At 35.3% G+C, this 6,983-nt stretch overlaps 1 non-coding gene across 1 annotated transcript; it reads left to right on the top strand.

The window, feature by feature from the left end:
• Positions 1-4,642: 4,642 nt before the first annotated feature.
• Positions 4,643-4,777, top strand: LOC119866040. The gene has a single exon (XR_005378974.1). It is a non-coding gene; the product is annotated as a small nucleolar RNA SNORA52 (small nucleolar RNA).
• The last annotated feature ends 2,206 nt before the right edge of the window (positions 4,778-6,983 follow it).

Here is a 6,983-nt window from a genome sequence, read left to right as displayed (position 1 = left end):
CATGCGAAAGAGGTGCTGAGGTGTAGTGACTAGGAAAATGGCTTCTGGAGTTGGATTGCCTGGTTTTGAGGCTGACTGTTGCCATTTTTTATGTCTGTGAGGCCACTTAAGTCATTGACTTCTCTATGTCTTGGCTTTCTTATGTGTAATAGTTAGACGACCCATATGAGTCTATTCAAGTGATTAAAAAATGACTTCTTTCATTCATTCATTTTAATGTCCTCTGAAATGAGCAGTGTGGACAACGTAGTATTTTAGGACTAGATTTTATTGGATAGGATTTTGTATTTCCCAGATTATTGCTCCTAAATCTACTATACATTGGTTGACATTATCCTGGATAGATCAATCACCTCAGTGATTCTAGACCTCAGCTTGCATGTGTATATGTTTTCCTGTGTGATCTTTCCCAAGTGGGACATGCCATGCTATATTTGTTTTTAAAGATGAACAAGCATTTTAGAATAACTATAAAAATAATTATTTCAAATTTAAGATCAATTTCTCAATTTTCTCTTCTTTGACTCTCTGTACATATTAATTCAATTAACACCTAGACTCGAGTGATTCACACTATCTAAAATAAATAAATAAATAAATAAAATCCCAAGGCATTTTGAATGGCCTCCAGCAATTGTGCAATTCTTAGTCTGAAATAGAGGTCAGCCAAGCGATATTTTTTTTTTTTTTTTTTTTTTTTTTTTTTTTACCAGCGAAGCCTGTTTTCTGCTTCTATATATGGAGTTTGAATAAAGCCATCATAAATCAGATAGGATTAAAATTTAGGAAGTGATCATAGTACTGGTTTTGATTAGGGTTTTTTTCTATCTTTGTGTGAGTATGTGATAACTTGTGAGCCACTTATTTAGACCTAACAAAACCAGCCAGGTATAGCAGGAGAGACGAAGGACAGTGATGCCCATTACACTGCCTGTCATTATTAATTATGTACTTCCCATTGGAAATTGTACTTATTCCTAGCTGACAACTTTGGCTACTTGGGGTCTGTCTGTCTCTGGCTGATGATGTAGATTTTTTAATTGTGACAAAAATAAAGCTGATGGCAGGGTGGAAAGTTTCTGACATATGAAAGAGAAGTGGGGCATTTAATAGCATTTATTTCTGGGAGAAATTACAAGAATTTGTATTGAATTGGAGAAAACGACTGCAAAGCCAGGAAGGCACACTGTGCTACAGAGAGAAAAAAGCACATTTAGTCCTTACACATTCATTACCCACTGAGTTCAAAGAGAACATAGCTCTTTCTCCAGAGCCACCTCCATGATTAGGGCTTTACAGGATGGTGGCACTGCAAAATAAAAGCTGATTGGGAAAATTGCTAGTTGGTAGAATACACATTTTAAGGTTTACTGCACATACTGAGCTTACATAATACCATCATTACCTGTGACTACATCTGTGTGTGGTTAGTTAGAAAAGGTCATTTAATTTCTGAATCTTCTCACCCCCCACCAAAAAAAAAAAAACCCTACAAAAACTGGCTAAAAGAATAAGATGGATGAATTTCTGAAATAATGTCAATAGCTTTTGAAAACTGCATGCTTTCACTTACTTTAATTTGTGCATTCTTGGCTCAAAGCAAACATTTCCCATTTCACTCTGCTTAAAGGGATATTTCATGTTGGAAATGAGCAAACAGAAAAACAAAATACTACAGAAATACATTAAGTTTTAAATGTCTATTTTATTAAATAATGGTGGTTTTCTCATTATAAAAGTCATATATGCTCATTGTATAACACATGGAAAAAAGAAGCGTAATCATAAGAAAACAAAAGTAGCCATTAATCTATTGCTAATATTTAAAGCAGATTCTTTTCTTCCTATATTTGTGTGTGTGTGTGTGTTGAGGGGATGTGAGAGTTAATATTTCTATATCCTTTCATTTTGCTTAAATTATACAATAAAACTTTCCCACATCACATATATATATTTATATGTATATAGATGTATTTCATTATCCATTATATTTATGGACATATTATAATTTATTTATTTAGCCTTTTTTTACAATTATAGGCATTTACATTGAAAATCTAAAACAATATTGTGACTATCGATACATGACTTTCTTGTACATAATTTATTTCTCTAAGCTAGATTCCTAAAAATGTCACTGCACTATCAAAGTGGATGAACATGTATAATAAGTCTTTCAGTAACTGACATCCCATTTCAGATATGTTGATTAGTTTATACTAGCACCAACAACGTAGGCCACAAGTTTCATTGTGTCACCAATTAGTATTATCAAGTAAATATGTATTTTTATGGTGAATATTTATTTGCCAATTTGAATTAACAAACACAAACATTGTCTCATTTTTTAAAAAGGTGTTAAAAAGGTGTTATTTATTTACCCATGAAGACACACAGAGAGAGGCAGAGACATAGGCAGAGGGAGAAGCAGACTCCCTGCAGGGAGACTGATGCCAAACTTGATCCCAGGACCCTGGGATCATGACCTGAAACAAAGGAGAAGCTCAACCACTGAGCCATCCAGGCACCCCCTCATTATCACATTTTTTAAAAAGTAGCCCAAGGGACTGCCTTTATTTTATTTTTTTTAAAGATTTATTTATTTATTCATTCATAGAGAGCAAGAGAGAAGCAGAGACACAGGCAGAGGGAGAAGCAGGCTCCATGCAGGAAGCCCGAGGTGGGACTTGATCCCGGGTCTCCAGGATCACACCCCAGGCTGCAGGCGGGGCTAAACCGCTGCACCATCGCTGCTGCCCTCATTATCTCATTTTAATTGGCACTTAATTTATATCCTAATCTTTATCTTTCAGGTTAAGGTAACATGAAGAATGGAATGATACTAGACAGTCTTACATAGAGTCCTTTGGAGTCTTTCTCGGCACAAGTAAGGTCTTTAGTAACCACTCCTGACCATGACATGAGGCTGTGAACCAGAGGGACTGGGCATACAGTAATGATGATGCATGGCTTTAAGGGTGGTAGATCCCAACTGAATGTGCTTCTGTTCACACACACAAAAAAATACATTCTGAGAACTTGTAGAGTAATTACAGATTTCTTAACCAAGTCACATTTCAAGTATCTCAAAGTAGTGCTCAAAGTAAAGGAATTTACAAATGAATCCACTAAAACATTTTTTAGAAAATCTAAGAAATAATCTTAATGGTTTTTTTGAAATAATCTTAATATTACACATAATCATCTAATGTGAGCCCCACAAAAACATGACCAAATCCGTTCAGGATGATATTTTTATTAGTTTCATTGTAGAAGGAGGAAAACTTACATCTATAAGTAACTTGCCCCATAGCTCACAGCTACTGGACACTGTGTTCTTTCTCTCTCTCTTTCTCCACACCCCTCATACATATTTAGACCACACATACATATGCACATATACAAATTCAAATATGTGTACAAATACATGTCTATATTTGAATTGAGTGTTTAATGAGTATATGTATTTGTGTACTATGGTTGTATGGGTACATTTTACAAAGAATAGTATTTCAGAGCTTCAGAAAGGTTCCGGCATTCATTAAAGACTAGATATAATAAAGAAGATTCACTGCTTTTTGATTCTGTCCAAGTTTCTAAGTTATCTGTGACTCATCTTCAAGATGAACTTTCTTGCCCTTTTTTAATTGCAGGATACTATATCCAGATCTAAGAATGTGTGTCCTTGCCGGTGGGAGAATATACCCAGTGGATATTTATGCCCAGGGTCTGTCCAGTTCAGCCTCACTGTCAGTAGATCCAGACAATTCCATTTGCATAATGAACTCTCTGAGCTGTCTTTAAAGCCTCTGCCAGCAAAGATTAAGGAATTAGCTGCCGAGGGATTATTGCTATATCCCCTTAGGTGAGCTCTCAGATGCTGTCTACTCTGAGTTGAATTGCTGACCCCTAATTTGAGGGCTGAGTGTTAGTGGTTTGCGAAGACTTCTTAAGTGCCTGAGTTTTGATTATCTCACTGACATCTAGAGAAAGGGTGGCAGGACAACAAGCCAGGCTAAGCGACTGAAAAAGGAGTCTCACATTAACAGGCAAGAAATTGAATTGCAGTGTTTAAAAAGTATTCATTCAGCACCCAATATCAGAAAAATTTGGCCAAGTTGTTTTGGAAAGTAAAAATTCCTATAGATTGACTAAAATTTCCCTTTTCATTGCAGTTAGAACTCCCTTCGCTGTGCAAACTGATGACCCCAAAGGTCATTTAGGTAGGGTAGATACTGAGACAAATTCAAAGGTAAACAAAACCATTGTTTAAGAAATATTTCAAATTATAATCAAAGTAATGTATATATAAACACAAACATAAAGCTACAAAGAAAAGCCACATTTTTTCTTCCTTAGAGAAAACTTCTTGGACTATTTCTATTTTAGTAGTCTTAATTATAAACTCAATAACTCCAAGTAATGTATTAATGCCATTAAGTCTCAATTTCTAATTCTTTAGCTATATTTATTATTTATTGTGAAAAATAGTCATTCTATATCCTGCAGTCATCCCTCCTCCCAGTGTGTTTTTAAATACAGTCTGTTGATTATTATCAATATATTCTTAAATAACTTGAATATTTATTGATTTATCCAATAACTTTAGGTATCTTAGTTTCTTCCTATATAAGAAGAAATATGATTTGGCCTAATCCCCACTGGTCAGCCTGTGGCCTTCTGAGTTTCACCTCAGGACCAGATCACTCTAGAAGCCTTACCCAGAGAAGTGAGCAGAGCTTCAGTAGGATTGTGCCAGAGGTGCTTCTAGATCTCGGTAGGGTGGGCATAGTAGTGGGGAGAAAAAATGATATCTTTCTACCTCCATGTACCACATCTTTCCTAATACACCATCATTCAACTTTTCTCAGCTATACTTCTACAATCTTGTATTCGAAATTTATAACATTTATATAATTTTTTAAGCCTTAAACAGTACTTTTACAACCAGAAGCGTATTTGCCACCTCCCTGTGAAGGAACATTTGGCAAAGAATGGAAACATTTGAGATCATCAGGACTGGTGTCTCAAAGTCATCTACTGGGTAGAGGTTGGGGCTGCTGCTAAACATCCTACAGTGAACAGGATACTCTCCTACAGCAAAGAATTGTTTGGACCAAATGTCAGTAGCTCTAAGTTTGAGAAAACCTGGACTCTCTCTGTTTATTCTGAAAAACATAAACCACAAAAGACAATTTTTAAAATATTGTGTGATGGACCCTTTTGAAGAACCAGGTAATAGTTTCTATGCTATTCAAAGGAGAACGTTGAAAGCACCAAGGTTGAATGACATCCATTTTCTTAAACTTCTTTATTCAGTAGAAATCATGCCACATTGCTTCCTACCTGGATCATGATTTTTTTGTACATTTTTGTCATTCCTGGAATTTCTAATTTTAATGCTTATTTTATTTGCTTATTTTAATCTCATTGAAAGAAGAAATATATATATTTCTTTATTATACTACTAGGATTATGCAGCTCTTTGAGAAAATGTCAGTTTTGTATAGACTGTTTTTCATGACTGCTGTGTGGCTGTCATACAGGAGTTTTTTTCTCCTCTCTCTTTCATGCTCCTCCCCAATCATTTCAGATTTGGCATCTTCATGTCTTAGATTCTTTTTTTTCATTTTGCCAATATATATTCTCCTGTAATTATTTCAAGAATGCTATAGCACAGATGGAAAGGTTTGAATACCTTTATACTTAATGGTTTAGAAAGCTAGGGAATCCCAGTTTCAAAACCATTTACCTCAAAACTTCGAGGATGTTATTTCACACTTAGTGATCCTGAAAAAGAATTTAATGTCCATATCACTCTAAATCCTTTGGAGATCTACACTCCCAAAACTTTTCGAGCTTCATTCAGTCTTGGTTAAATTTGTTCATTTAGGTTATTTTAGGCTATAGATTAAAAGGACAAAGTGAAATTAACATAAAAAAGGTGCTTATATTTTTCACATAAAACAAAATATGAAGACAGATGCTTATGGAGTTGATTTGAAGGTTCTCAGCTAACTTTTCTGAATCTTCTAGGTTCTATCCTTATGGTTGCAGGTTCACTGCAGCAACTTTAAGCATAGTAACCTCCTGACAATGCAAGAAAGTATGAAGAACTTCTCCTTTCCCTTTTGTTTTCCTCTTCCTTGTCTTCCTCTTTCCCCTTTTCCTCCTCTCTCTCTCTCTCTCTCTCTCTTAATCAGAAAGAAATTCTCCTTCTCAAAAATCCCTTTAGCCAACTTTCCCCCTTTCATTTTACCAGCCATAACTCACAAAATCTTCACTTGGTCACTGATCAAGAAGCAGTGTATGCTTATTTCCTGTGGCTGGGATGTATGGACCTTCTCTTAGGTTATTATCTCAACAATTCAGATTCCTCTGAGTAAATAGGAGAAGACTATAGTATAGGGTAAATAAATGACAATGTCTGTGGTATTTTGAAATTTCATCAGTAACATCATGTATGGGCTGTTTTTCATTCTTCCTTGGTGTTGCGTGGTTCCTTTTAGTCTGAGGAGCCATATTTTTACTAGCTTTGGGAAATTTTTTCCTACAGTTAAGCTCCCCATAATTTCTTTCTCTCTATTCTCAGAAACTGCTAACAGAGGTGCTAGCCCTCCTGGACTGCTTCTTTTTGACTTTTATATTTTTCTCAATTTGTTTTCATGTCTCTTATGTAAACCATGTACTGAAAAAGTTCTAAATTCCATAAAGTCTCCACATTGCTCCTTTTTCAATGTAAGTTGTTCCCATGTTAGTGCAAGATCTTGAATCTGTTATAAAATACTAATTAAGATTTTTTAAAGTATTATGTTCTTCTGAAATTATTATTGCTTTGGGCTACATGTTTTGGTTGATTAACTCTTGGTCATATTTGTTCATGCTGAGGGTTTTTCTCACATCTTTGATAACATTGAAACATAGAGTCTGAGGCTAGGTTCTCCCTCTGTTGCCCCCACCACCCTGGCCCAGAATTCCTGGCT

The sequence above is a fragment of the Canis lupus genome, chromosome 25 (genome assembly GCF_011100685.1).
Source record: "Canis lupus familiaris isolate Mischka breed German Shepherd chromosome 25, alternate assembly UU_Cfam_GSD_1.0, whole genome shotgun sequence".
Taxonomy (NCBI): Eukaryota; Metazoa; Chordata; class Mammalia; order Carnivora; family Canidae; genus Canis; species Canis lupus.
The sequence above is the reverse complement of the archived record's forward strand: the minus strand, read 5'-3'. Positions and strand labels throughout refer to the sequence as shown.